Consider the following 14,818-nt stretch of genomic DNA (forward strand, 5'->3'; position numbering starts at 1 on the left):
TATGGCAGCTTGCATGAGATGACAAAAAGTACATGGTTTAAAAACTTTACTTTGAACTTTATGGCTAGTTTTTTGGCGGAGCCAGCGTTCCAAGAGCTATGCTCATTGAGATGAGGAAGAGCAGCCTATGGCCAAGTGATGTCGGGCCACTTCTTGTGTCTTTTGAAATAGCTAAAAGCACCAGCAAAGCATACTTAAACGCAGCTCGTTAGCCCCTGCGTTCTCCATGGGGTCGGATCCCCCTCCACAGGGGTTATGACTGTACTTGCAGCACGGGCACCTGCACAAATAAAGGTTGTATATTGCACACTATAGTACAGCTGAAAACCCTATTGCATTCATTCTCATAAATGTGAATCACAAAAACTGTTCATTAGTTTAAAGGGACACTAAAGAGAAACGATGAATCGGTTTAGATCGATAAATTGTGCTCTGAGAACTCTAATGTCATTAATTTCGCCATCATAGGTTTATTAATAGAGGAGAAAATCAAGTTCAAAGTTTCATTTTTTAAATTTCGTGCCAAAATCTCCCCACGTGACGTAACGGATTTTAAAGTGTATTTATCGTATTTTGGCACCATTGGCTCAACAAAATTACCCCAGACTTGGTATGTTATCTCCATGGCCCTCTCGGAGGACAATGTACTTCATTTTTACCGATTAGGATCTACGTAGTCCCTAGTAGGCGCCGTCACGGCAAATGGTGCGGAAACTTCAAGGTGGCGTCGCCACCCACATTTTGTTTTTGCGTGTTTTCTCACAGCAAGCGTGGTGTTTTTGGTATTGCGAAAGAGTAGTTTACTAATATGAGAAAAATCGCTTTGCTCTTTAGTGTCCCTGTAACTCTAGGCTGAGAAGGTAACAGGGTTTGTACAGGTTTCGATAGCCCAATTCCAAGGGACTTTAAAATCACTACTGAAGGTTTCTCAAGGATGTAAAGCAGCATCCCAAGTAGAAGCTTTTTGCAATAACAATGTTTCCAAATGAATATCGTTAGCTTTACAGATTAAGAATACAAAATTGTGTCTGGCTCACACACAGCACTTTATTAAAGCTCTGGCTGCATAAGGACAGTGGACATTGTTTGAGCTAGAAGATATATAGTTTCACTTTGTGTGCTACTTGCTTGACAGAGTTAAGATATAGAGGAGAAAAAAAAATAGCACAAGTGCTGGAGGTGAAATCAAGTCACCAGGAAGAAAGTTGAGAGGAAGTAGACCAGGTGAGGAAATTAAATGAATGGTAGAAGATGAACGGTGGTGAAGGAAGGTTAAACACAGGGCGGGAGCCATAACAGGAGTACGGTATGTGCCCTCGGAGTTGGCCTGATGAACGTTTACCTATACATAGCAGCTGCCATAGTCAATATTAGACACCATATGCAAAGAAATTGAAGCATGTTCCGAGAAAGAAAACAATTCCAGGAATTTGAAGGGCCGTGAAAATGTGCTTTTCAATTTCAACTGTTTTCAAGGGCTTCAAGCACCTGTACACATTGATGTAACCACAAGCAGGTTTCAGATGATATTCTTAGAGGACTACATAAATATACTTTTCGTACCAATCTAGATAATAGTGTTCCCGCAGTCTGCAAAAAGACATAAAGTGGCAAAGTTTATTGGTGCTGTTACGCTGACTGTATGTCAATAAAGAGAGAGCTAGGGCACTGTATAAGCCAAAGTTCAACCAGAGGCCCATACACAATAAAGAATTTTCACTCCCCCCCCTTTGCACTTGGGTGGGCCTCTATTGCGACTGTGAGAGGCATGTCAAAATATGCCCGTAGAAGAAGAAATGTGCATCAACATTGTACCAAATAACTCGTAAAAAACAGTGCAAAAACAATGGATGAACACAAAGAAACAACTCGTTTGTCCGTTTGTGCACTGTTTTTTATGATACAGGACAACCCCAATTACCACCCTTTCGAAGTGCCAAATAACTCATGCCCCTTCGCATGGCAGATATGCATGGTTTATCAGTGCAGGGCAAGTAATGCAGGAATTTGGCACGAATTCTCATGTGGCGTAACTGCCAGGCCCACCCATATCGTGACTCCATTGCCGATGGGGGCTTCTCGAAGACCAAGAGTTGTTGACACGTATGACAAAGCGATACGAGAATATTAAGAAAATGGTTTTGCAGAAAAAGTACCCGCGCACGTATGGAGGATGGATGGTGTGCCATTCAGAGCCGCATCAAGCCTGTTTCTTCTTAGTGCCACTCTTCATCATCACTTTGAGAATACCATGGGACAAAAGGAAGAGATAACCAGCGGTCTAAAACACCAGTTTTATGTCGACGACATTGTGGCCGGAGCAGACACGGTGGAAGCAGCTTTGCTGGTCTGCAATAATGCAGCTAACGTTATCAATGAAGCCGGAATGCATCTGCATAAATGGACGACAAATTCCACAAGTCTTCAACGTCTCAGTGAAGAAAGAGAAGGCATTAATAAAGATATTCGTTTAACAGTTCCTAAGACCAAGAAAACACTGGAAGTTCTTTGGTACCCTGAAGATGACGTGTAGAGGTTTGACACTTCCGATATTATGCAGCTCGTAGCGTCCATGAAGACAACGAAGAGGAATGTTTTAAAGGCGGCAGCTTAGATATACGACCCATATGGCTTTCTGTCTCCATTCACAGAGCTTCAAAGGAACTAAAAAGTATGTGCGAGTCAGCCCGAGATGAATGCATACTTCAGACAGAATGGAATTAAATGGAAGTTTATAGCGGATTGCGCCTCATGGTGGGGCGGTTTCTGAGAATGGCTGATATGTACAGGTAAAGACAGCACTACAAAAGGCCTTGAAGACAGCCTTGCTGAACTATGTTGAATTAGAGACCGTGTTGACGGAAGTTTAATCAATAGTAAACTCTCGTCCATTGACAGTAATACCAAGTCAGCTGGAGGAGCCACGGCTTACACCGGCTCATTGTCTGATTGGCCGAAGGTCAGTCTCCATCCTGACGATGAGATCATGGAAGCGGAGCCTAGTTCGACCAAAGATGAACTACAAGGATGTTGGAGGCGAAGAAAAGCATGCCTTGATGCCTTCTGGAAGAGATGGCGCAAGGAATATATTTTACAGCTACAATCAGCTCACCACGTCAATGGCACCGCTTGTAGTGAAGCATAAGTATGAGACGTCGTACTTATCATGAACGAGAAATCTCCAAGGCTCTTATGGGTTCTGGCCGTAATTGAAGAGACATTTATGGGTCGTGACGATCACGTTTGTCTGTGTCTCCTGAGAAGGTCGATGGAAGGAAACCACGAAGGGCGGTGCAACACCTTTACCGCTTGCAGGCTTCAAGCTAACCACTTGGTCGGTGGGAAGATGTTGGAGATTCACAGCAACAGAGAAAAGGAAGATTTCTCGGAGCTCCTGGCACATGCCTCTTCTTCTTGTTTATGGTTTTTTTTTGCTGCTCTAATAAACACCGTCATGGTGCTGATGGGTCACCGATTATTGTCAATTCTAAAAGGGGCTATGCCTCTGGCTATGCCGGTGGTACAAATGAACATTTTCTAGACCAATTATACCTGCCTGCTTTGGTTCACTTTTTCCTTAATTTTTTTACTGAGGGCACAATTGGTTGAGGGCTTTTCCAAATGCCAGAGAGTTGAACATTTGTATGAAGACCTTAACAAGAAGACTGGACAAGGATTTAAAGCAGCTTCCAAACACCGCCATCGCAATGCAACTGCAATGATCTCTCAATCATGAAGTATTGGACAGAAGAGGATATTCCTGCATTTCCACAATGATTCACTCACCGTATACAGTACAACCCCGCTGTTACGTTCCTCACTGCTGCGTTTTCCCGGCTGTTACGTCGTTTTCCGCCGGTCCCGGCATAGCTCCCATAGGATACAATGTATTGGGAACCCCGCTGTTACGTCGTAACTGTCGGACCGTTCCCGTGTGATACGTCGCGAAGTGCGCCCGGAACCGACCGAGTGACTACCAAAGAGAGCGGCCATGGCGCATTTTCACGCAGCTTGGCCTCGTTTGACCGTAATATTAGCCGCATGAGAGGCGCAAGCAACAATCTTTCAATTGATGCAAACAAAAGCATGGCCTTCGAGATTCAAATTGCAAAGATGGCGTCTATGACGTAACTGCTCGCGAAAGCAAGGCCTTCGAGATTGGCATTTACTATTGACAAAAGCATAGCCTCTGAGATTTGCATTGCACAAACATGGCGTGTATGACGTAATTGCTTGCGAAAGCAAGGCCTTCGAGATTGGCATTCACTTCTGCCATCGCGTTGGCGTAGACTCATCATCATCGTTATTTGTCGGAGAACGGGAGGAGTTCGAGCTGGTTGGAGCTCGCATGGTCGTGCGTGCGGTTCGCGGTCGGACTCGCCGCGCCGGTCGTGATTGCGTGTGCTTAGTTTTTTCAGCTGTTGGTGTTAAAAAAATCACATACGTTGATTACATTTCTGTGGATAAGGCCGTCCTAAGCTCCGCGTTTCTATCCATCGACTAGATCGCGGCTGAGCGCGCCAATTTTCGTGCTGCTCGTAAGAATTGAAATAAAATTCTGTACCACTAAATATTTTGCCGTTTTTCCTGTTTTTCGGCTCTTACGTTTCCCGTCTCTTACGTTTATTTCCTACGGTCCCTTCAAAAACGTATCAGCGGGGTTCTACTGTATCATTCCAGCTGACTTTTATAAAACAGAAAATTAAAGGTCATCATCAGTACCGTACAGTGACTCATAACAGTTTATTTGATCCCTGGGTCACTGACCCATGGAAGAGGGTTCAACGTGCCTGTCTGAACACTGCTAACGCATTGCAGCTACAGCATGACAGCACATAGCTGCAATGGTCCCTCAATGACGAAGTATTGGACAGAAAGGAAAGTTCCTGCATGTTTACAATGACTCACTTGCCCTACAATATTTCAGGTAACTTTCCTGAAACCAAAAACCATTACCAAGAAATGGCTCGTGACATTTAAATTTATCACATGCACAAGGGACAACTTAAAAATATTTCTGTGACTAAAGGCAGACGCATATAAGTAATGTGTAGCTTCCTAAGGAAATGAAATACAGGGTGATTCCACGTAAGATCAAACAAACGATGGCTGGTCGACCTCTTAAATTTATTTCAAAATTTTATATATTATATTGCCTGATGAGTGGAAAGAAGAGATCTGCAATTTGTTTTGCCGCGAAAAATTTTTTCGAAGCACAGGAAATCAATAATGACGAAGAGGTGGAGTGGAGCGCTCATCCGCTCTGCTGTTTTGGCCAACTTTCGTTATGAATTGCACAAAATATATTAAAGATAGGTAGCTGAAATTTCTTTAACTAAATATATGCATGTTTTTGCTTCTGCTCAGGTATTTTTATTTTTTATGTGTAGTGTAGACGTTTTTTAAAAAACCTCAAAATTGGCCCAGAAAACGTTATTTTCTTTACTTTGAAGGTCTTTATCTCAAAAAAGCCTTGTAGCAGAGCGACAAAAATTCCGCATTACGTTCTTCGCATGCTTATCTACCAAACTGCCGATTCTTATATTTATACAACTTTTCAGTAAAGAGATACAATCGGGCTAAGTTCAAGAAAACACCGAACAATGGAAATTTCTGACGACAATTTAAAAAAAAACCCATTTTTTATATTTCTTAAACTTTGTCCACTTATTCTCCTCCATATCAGGTTTCACAATCACTGAAAACACGTTGCATAATGTTGTTGGGCTAATAGTCGCGGCCCCTCCAATGAGACCCTTAGGCAAGGATTGGCAATTCTGACTTCTTGCCCAGCAAGTGTATAAAATGCAGGCAGGATTGAATTTCTTTTTGTTAAAAGGCCAGCAGGTACCGAAAAAGGTGTCGCCGGCAGTGAAGGCGTTAATTTTGAAATTATTTGGTCACTGCAGCGGCCACGAGCGCGGGACTACCAAGCAGGTGCGCGCGCTCCCGAGATGCTCGTTGTAAGAGATGGCGCAGTGAGAGCTCGTTTTCGCGTCCTCAGACCGATTGAGTTTGAAACAGCAACACCTCTCAGGTGACTTTAACACACGTGCACTGGAGCTTCGCTATCCGCCCTCTGTTCGCATCGCAGCTAGGCGCTGAATCACCCTACAATTAAAAATCAATCTAACAAAACACAATTATATGAAGTTCCTGATCTCACGAAGTATTTTGTGATTTCCCAGCAAATACCCATAGGGCTGAAATTAATGAATTAGCTCGGCCACAAAACTCGATTTAACAAAGTTTTCTTGGAAATAACTGCGTAAAAAGTGGTGATTTCCATTTAATTTTGGAGAGATGGGTTTTTCTTCGAGCGTGCACTCTAACGCTTTAGCCCTAGAGCATTAGTTTGATGAGGCTGGCGCTCCACTGTGCCCATGCATGGAGCAATGGACTCAGCAGTCAGTAGCGTTCTTACGTACCGGATGGTGCTAGAGGCGGCGGTGGCTGGTTTTGTGGCACTAATAGTTTCCTTGCAACTTTCTGGCTTGGCCTGCTCGCACAATCACTTCGTTCGTTCTCCACGTATATGTTCGCCCGTCATTGCTTCACGTAATGGTCTTTCTGGCTTGCATCACCTGGACATAGGCGACAAGGGAACCTCATGTCAGAGCCACCCTCACGTACTTTTCACCTGTGCAGCAATTAGATTAATCACGAGAGCAATGGCCTGGTAGCTTTTGGTTATTGTTATATGTTACAATTTTAGATTTCAAAGAGCCAAAAAATCCGCTTCTCGATTTTACAAACTTCCTGATTTAATGAAATAATTCAAGTGTCCTCATCACTTCGTTAGATCGAGTTTTAACTGAATACCGTAAAATCTGGAGCAAGCACCACTCCCACGGTGAAACATAATCGGACAAGATTTGAAGGGGGGCCCTTGCTTGGTCACGGATCAAAATTCAATATGGAGGTAGAAGAGCCGCACTTGCTTCCAATGAAATGCGTTTTTGAATAGGCATGCATTCGCTGTCGTTATTAGCCCTTGTCAAGCAAATAAAAACACTGAATGAAGCAGTGTAAAGGGCGGGAGGCAGGGAGGATCACTTGCTCGGTCCCATTTGCAGATATTTCAAATATCCGAAAAAAAGGAGGGGGCGCTTGCTCGGGAATTTACAGTAAGTAGACAGAAGAAATTTTTCAACATCAAGTGTGGATGGTGAAGGTAAAACTTAATTACATTCTCAATAGGCCTTGGTTGTGCTTTGAGCCAAGTGTCGATAACACCATGTGTAGGCTAGTACCTTCGGACTATTATGAAAGGATGGTGCATTATGGACAGTACCGCTACTGCACCAGAGTGGCAGCTGCACCCTTGCATGTTGGTGTAATCCTATATTCGGGGGACACAGAAAGCATGTTTGCCATGTTATTGTAGCATATAGCAGACAGAAGAGCAGTCTAGCCTACGACATGTTCATTCAATAAGCAAGTTTGACTGGTGTGAGTGACAAGCAATGTTACACAAGGGTCTTCCAGGAAGCGTAAGGCTGCTAGACTGTGCACCCATTGGCCTTTTGCAAAGTTGGTTGCTTGAGCTAACCTCATTCTTGCTGTTCATGCCTTGAATAAAGATGCATATATCCTGCTGTATATAGTCACACCTTTTTCATTTACATTTGTTTTTATTGCAACTACTTTAAATGTATCACTCTCACAATCCTTATAAGCATTACATGGCGCATAATCTTACTGAAGGCCAGCTAAGCAGGCACATGAGATACGGTGTACAAAAAAAGAGTGAACGCTTCTCGTCTTTCATTTTATATTTTCCGTCAGTACGCTTACAATTCAGCTTACAATTCGTAGAAGGCTTTTTACAAACCAACACTAAATGCGAGCGCACTAAACACGTTAAGTGCTGTCTGGTGAACTGTGGCACTTGTATCAAACTAGCGAACGAAGAGCGCCTGCTTCCTCTTGCAAGCAGTTGCAATCCCTTGGAAACATGGAGCGCGATGACACTTCATAATGCAAGCAAATCCGACATTCAAACCTGAACACTTGCGAAATTGCCACAAAGTGAGAGCCATGTGTTCTTTCACATGGCAATCAGGCTTCTTTTATGCGCGAAGAAACTGTTCCTATTAGTTGATGAGATAATAATAGTAGCAGTTATCAATTACGCAAAGCCGAACATTGGACGAGTTGGTGCAAGTTAACCATGTCGAACTGTAGCGACTGTAGTGCATGAAAACACACGATCGGTTCCTTCGCAGAAAACTTTTTTCTGCTCGCGCAGCGATCGCGGATGAGCCTCTTGTGCCGCAGTTCGAAATGTTTATCACGCTCCGTATCCACAACGTAAGGACGGCAGCATAGCTATATGATCACGCTCTCTGATATGTAAATGTAACAGGTACGCCGACATTTCAGACTAGCGGAGCAGAACTCGAAATAACAGAGATCGCTACTTACTTGTCGTGGCAAGGCAGCGCATTGCAGCACCTTCGCTCTGTTTCAACCTCGACGTCCGTCAATCAAGCAAAGGCAGTACTAGACGTTCTCTGAGGCAGTCACGACGAAGTCGCTACGGGACACCGGTTCACGGAATACGTTGTCCAGTGGTTGTCAAGACGAAAGCTGCATGTGTTGCATGACTCGCTGTCATCGTCGTTGGCGCAGAGACAAGTGACGAACGCGCTCAGCCGACACCGACACCGGTCACCGCTCGGCGAAGCAGCGAAGCTGCGAAGCGGCGTTCCAGAAAGCTCCGCCAAGATGTGACGGCGCCACCATCGAAAATCCCTAGAGATTCTCTCCCTAGGTACCTAGCCGTCGAACACAAAAGGATTTTGTACGTTTTCTAGACGCGAGCGTCTAGAAAACGTACAAAATCCTTTTGTGTTCGACGGCTAGGTACCTAGGGAGAGAATCTCTAGGGATTTTCGATGGTGGCGCCGTCACATCTTGGCGGAGCTTTCTGGAACGCCGCTTCGCCATTCACGGCCGGTCTAGAGGCGCGCGCTCGCTCCGAGCGCACGCCTCCAGACCGGCCGTGCGCCATTCGCCGACCGGTGTGACCGGTGTCGGTGTCGGCTGAGCGCGTACGTCACTTGTCTCTGCGCCAACGACGATGACCGCGAGCAGACCGCGAGTCATGCAGCACATGCAGCTTTCGTCTTGACAACCACTGGACAACGTAGTCCGTGAACCGGTGTCCCGTAGTGACTTCGTCGTGACTGCCTCAGAGAACGTCTAGTACTGCCTTTGCTTGATTGACGGACGTCGAGGGCGAAACAGAGCGAAGGTGCTGCAATGCGCTGCCTTGCCACGACAAGTAAGTAGCGATCTCTGTTATTTCGAGTTGTGCTCCGCTAGTCTGAAATGTCGGCGTACCTGTTACATTTACATATCAGAGAGCGTGATCATATAGCTATGCTGCCGTTCTTACGTTGTGGATACGGAGCGTGATAAACATTTCGAACTGCGGCACAAGAGGCTCATCCGCGATCGCTGCGCGAGCAGAAAAAAGTTTTCTGCGAAGGAACCGATCGTGTGTTTTCATGCACTACAGCCGCTACAGTTCGACATGGTTAACTTGCACCAACTCGCCCAATGTTCGGCTTTGCGTAATTGATAACTGCTACTATTATTATCTCATCAACTAATAGGAACAGTTTCTTCGCGCATAAAAGAAGCCTGATTGCCACAAGTGTTCAGGTTTGAATGTCGGATTTGCTTGCATTATGAAGTGTCATCGCGCTCCATGTTTCCAAGGGATTGCAACTGCTTGCAAGAGGAAGCAGGCGCTCTTCGTTCGCTAGTTTGATACAAGTGCCACAGTTCACCAGACAGCACTTAACGTGTTTAGTGCGCTCGCATTTAGTGTTGGTTTGTAAAGAGCCTTCAACGAATTGTAAGCTGAATTGTAAGCGTACTGACGGAAAATATAAAATGAAAGACGAGAAGCGTTCACTCTTTTTTTGTACACCGTATCTCATGTGCCTGCTTAGCTGGCCTTCAGTAAGATTATGCGCCATGTAATGCTTATAAGGATTGTGAGAGTGATACATTTAAAGTAGTTGCAATAAAAAACCAATGTAAATGAAAAAGGTATGACTATATACAGCAGGATATATGCATCTTTATTTAAGGCATGAACAGCAAGAATGAGGTTAGCTCAAGCAACCAACTTTGCAAAAGGCCAATGGGTGCACAGTCTAGCAGCCTTACGCTTCCTGGAAGACCCTTGTGTAACATTGCTTGTCACTCACACCAGTCAAACTTGCTTATTGAATGAACATGTCGTAGGCTAGACTGCTCTGCTGTCTGCTATATGCTACAACAACATGGCAAACATGCTTTCTGTGTCCCCCGAATATAGGATTACAGCAACATGCAAGGGTGCAGCTGCCACTCTGGTGCAGTAGCGGTACTGTCCCTAATGCACCATCCTTTCATAATAGTCCGAAGGTACTAGCCTACACATGGTGTTATCGACACTTGGCTCAAAGCACAACCAAGGCCTATTGAGAATGTAATTAAGTTTTACCTTCACCATCCATACTTCATGTTGAAAAATTTCTTCTGCCTACCTACCGTAAAATCCCGAGCAAGCGCCCCCTCCTTTTTTTCGGATATTTGAAATATCTGCAGATGGGACCGAGCCAGTGATCCCCCCTGCCTCCCGCCCTTTACACTGCTTCATTCAGTGTTTTTATTCGCTTGACAAGGGCTAATAACGACAGCGAATGCATGCTCATTCAAAAACGCATTTCATTGGAAGCACGTGCGGCTCTTCTACCTCCATATTGAATTTTGATCCGTGACCGAGCAAGGGCCCCCCTTCAAATCTTGTCCGATTATGTTTTTATGGGAGTGGTGCTTGCTCCGGATTTTACGGTATTCAGTTAAAACTCGATCTAACGAAGTCATGAGGGCACTTGAATTATTTCATTAAATCAGGAAGTTTGTAAAATCGAGAAGCGGATTTTTTGGCTCTTTGAAATCTAAAATTGTAACATATAACAATAACCAAAAGCTACCAGGCCATTGCTCTCGTGATTAATCTAATTGCTGCACAGGTGAAAAGTACGTGAGGGTGGCTCTGACATGAGGCTCCCTTGTCGCCTATGTCCAGGTGATGCAAGCCAGAAAGACCATTACGTGAAGCAATGACGGGCGAACATATACGTGGAGAACGAACGAAGTGATTGTGCGAGCAGGCCAAGCCAGAAAGTTGCAAGGAAACTATTAGTGCCACAAAACCAGCCACCGCCGCCTCTAGCACCATCCGGTACGTAAGAACGCTACTGACTGCTGAGTCCATTGCTCCAAGCATGGGCACAGTGGAGCGCCAGCCTCATCAAACTAATGCTCTAGGGCTAAAGCGTTAGAGTGCACGCTCGAAGAATTTTTTTTCTCCTCTATATCTTAACTCTGTCAAGCAAGTAGCACACAAAGTGAAACTATATATCTTCTAGCTCAAACAATGTCCACTGTCCTTATGCAGCCAAAGCTTTAATAAAGTGCTGTGTGTGAGCCAGACACAATTTTGTATTCTTAATCTCTAAAGCTAACGATATTCATTTGGAAACATTGTTATTGCAAAAAGCTTCTACTTGGGATGCTGCTTTACATCCTTGAGAAACCTTCAGTAGTGATTTTAAAGTCCCTTGGAATTGGGCTATCGAAACCTGTACAAACCCTGTTACCTTCTCAGCCTAGAGTTATAGGGACACTAAAGAGCAAAACGATTTTTCTCATATTAGTAAACTACTCTTTCGCAATACCAAAAACACCACGCTTGCTGTGAGAAAACACGCAAAAACAAAATGTGGGTGGTGACGCCACCTTGAAGTTTCCGCACCATTTGCCGTGACGGCGCCTACTAGGGACTACATAGATCTTAATCGGTAAAAATGAAGTACATTGTCCTCTGAGGGTGCCATAGACTGAACATACCAAGTCTGGGGTAATTTTGTTGAGCCAATGGTACCAAAATACCATAAATACACTTTAAAATCTGTTACGTCACGTGGGGAGATTTTGGCACGAAATTTAAAAAACGAAACTTTGAACTTGATTTTCTCCTCTATTAATAAACCTATGATGGCGAAATTAATGACATTAGAGTTCTCAGAGCACAATTTATCGATCTAAACCGATTCATTGTTTCTCTTTAGTGTCCCTTTAAACTAATGAACAGTTTTTGTGATTCACATTTATGAAAATGAATGCAATAGGGTTTTCAGCTGTACTATAGTGTGCAATATACAACCTTTATTTGTGCAGGTGCCCGTGCTGCAAGTACAGTCATAACCCCTGTGGAGGGGATCCGACCCCATGGAGAACGCAGGGGCTGACGAGCTGCGTTTAAGTATGCTTTGCTGGTGCTTTTAGCTATTTCAAAAGACACAAGAAGTGGCCCGACATCACTTGGCCATAGGCTGCTCTTCCTCATCTCAATGAGCATAGCTCTTGGAATGCTGGCTCCGCCAAAAAACTAGCCATAAAGTTCAAAGTAAAGTTTTTAAACCATGTACTTTTTGTCATCTCATGCGAGCTGCCATACACACACAGATGAATCTTTGTTGTTGCTTGGAGGTAGACTTCATGCTTCTCTTCCAGCAGCCCAGCTCTCTTCTCTTTCTATTATGTCTTACTTTTCTTTGATTTATGCTTCAATGACCAAAGTATGCATGCTCACTCCCTGCGTGTGAAGGAGAAATGCACCGGTGTTGAAACAGCATAAAAGGATGTGAAAGGTTAAAGGACCCCTGACAGGTGAAATTTTAGTTTGTGACTTTTTTTTACTGTAACTTGTAGCCTTGTGTCTGGCGATGCTGAAATTGAGTGAGGCATAAGCGCTCTGACATATCGTATAATTAATGCTAGTGTCGGTAATTCTGGCCACTTTTAGCTTCATTTTGAAACACCCGCCTCAAGTCATAAGAAACTACTGCCCCACAGCGGGGAAGCACCTAAGACATTGTGTGCTAAAGGTTTGGTGACATTGATAGCGCAGTTTTCAAATCGGGGGCCCCGTGCGCGATAAAGTATGAAACGATGTGAGTGCTTCGGTATGAGTTAAGCCGGTTAAGTGCGTGTCCCCTCAGGAAAATTTAAAGCATTCCTGGCTTAAGCAGCCAAAACCAACGTGTGAGCAGCCCGACAACTGAGGGAGAGGGACGAGAAACAATAGCCTTGGTCGGGTGCCAGTTGGGGTATTGTGTGTGACCTGTCCATCTTTTGCGACGTCAACAGTACTGGCTTTTCTTGTGGAACGTCACACGGGGCCTTCATCTACGTCATATTAGTGGATATGTCGCGAAGTGTTGCCAACTCGGATGAGCACTCTCACTTACTTTAAAACCAAATTAAAATATCTTGACGGTAACGTTTGCCACTAATAATCGGCCAGAAGTGCCCACGTGTGCAGGACAATCAAACAACACAAACATCTCGAGGTTTTGATTTTGGTGTCAGGGGCCCTTTAAAGGGAACTAAAAGTATGCAGAACAAGCACAGACACCCAGTGTGTGTGTGCATTCCATTCCTTCCTCTTGAGTAAGACTGAAATCTTGACTGTCTCAAATGAAATAATTTCACTCTTCACACTCTGCAATTATTAGCTTGAAATTTTATTTAACTATGAAACAAAAAGGGGCACCAACCAGTCTAAACAAAATGTTTATGACGTTTGGACTTCCATCATAAGTGGTTTGTTTTATTTAGAAGATGAAACGTCATAAACATTTTGTTTGGACTGGTCTGTGTCTCTTTTTTATTTCAAATGTACCCTCCTAGCCAGACTGGATTTCGCCATGATCCCGACTTCAAATGTCATTTAACGTACCAAGTAAGTGCTCACTCAACAGCAACATCTTGTGTTGACAACTGTGTAGAAGACTAGGAGTGGTGCTGTCATCATTAGGATCTATTCAGTGTGTTCTAATAAAGGAAGATGTCGATGGAGGGCTTCACCATGGGGACAGCGGCTCATCCTTTTTTCTTCATTGTGTTTTTCTCCATAATACATTGAGAGCCAATCTTTGTGATTGTGAGACTTGGCACAGAAAGCTAGGGCTATTTCTGAAGCATAGTAGCTTGTAATGTTTTAATTGTCATAATCTTTCACAAGTGGGACCTTTCACAAGTGGGATCTTAAGAGTGGGACCTTTTATCTTTGTTTTCGCAGTCGCAAGTTGATTAATGAAAAAGTTCAAAATCAAACTTTTGAACTTCGCGCCGAACCCCACTACCGGTCAGTCAGCATGACGTCACTAATCGATTTTATTATTATTTTTTAAATCTGCGGCTGGTTTCTGCAGATCAAAATGTTACGAAGCCTCAGCGAGAGTGGAAAAGCTCGAGACTGATCTTTGTTCCACACCTTTAGCTCAGCCAAATAGCCCAGAGGTATGTTACACAGTAATAAATTTTTCCCATGAAGAAAAAGTTTTCTATTTTATGCATTGGCGCCCGCAAATGACGGCTCGATTGAAGGCGATTTCGGTTTCGGTTTCTGACTGCGCAAAGCGCCACCTGTTTCCTGCAGCAAGTGTCATGGCGACTTCCTGTTTACCTTTCTGGCTCCAACGCGTGCTTTCAACTTCCAAACTTCTGCGCTGTTCTCCGTGACATTGTGAAATCTATATGGATTTATACGTGGTGATCATATCTAGTACCATCCGGAACATCGAGCATCAATATTTGATACGCGACAATTTGGCTACTGGTCGTCAGCAGGTAAGCAAAACTCCACTGCATCCTGCACAAGCTTGCGCGGCCCGCGTGGTAACGCGAATATGTAGTGCTTCTACGGCTACCGCTGTCCTTGCATTTGGGAATAACGCTTTTCTGC

The 14,818-nt window shown here is 44.1% G+C and overlaps 2 long non-coding RNA genes across 2 annotated transcripts; one reads left to right on the top strand and one right to left on the bottom strand.

Moving 5' to 3' along the window:
- Positions 1 to 46: 46 nt before the first annotated feature.
- LOC119384123 (uncharacterized) lies at positions 47 to 8,660 on the bottom strand. The gene is made up of 3 exons (XR_005181865.2): positions 8,428 to 8,660; positions 6,429 to 6,584; positions 47 to 280 (listed from the first exon to the last, which is right to left on the bottom strand). It is a non-coding gene; the product is annotated as an uncharacterized LOC119384123 (long non-coding RNA).
- A 503-nt stretch (positions 8,661 to 9,163) lies between these two features.
- Positions 9,164 to 12,496, top strand: LOC119384121 (uncharacterized). The gene is made up of 3 exons (XR_005181862.2): positions 9,164 to 9,289; positions 11,093 to 11,248; positions 12,247 to 12,496. It is a non-coding gene; the product is annotated as an uncharacterized LOC119384121 (long non-coding RNA).
- Positions 12,497 to 14,818: the final 2,322 nt, after the last annotated feature.

Source organism: Rhipicephalus sanguineus, chromosome 2, assembly GCF_013339695.2.
Source record: "Rhipicephalus sanguineus isolate Rsan-2018 chromosome 2, BIME_Rsan_1.4, whole genome shotgun sequence".
Taxonomy (NCBI): domain Eukaryota; kingdom Metazoa; phylum Arthropoda; class Arachnida; order Ixodida; family Ixodidae; genus Rhipicephalus; species Rhipicephalus sanguineus.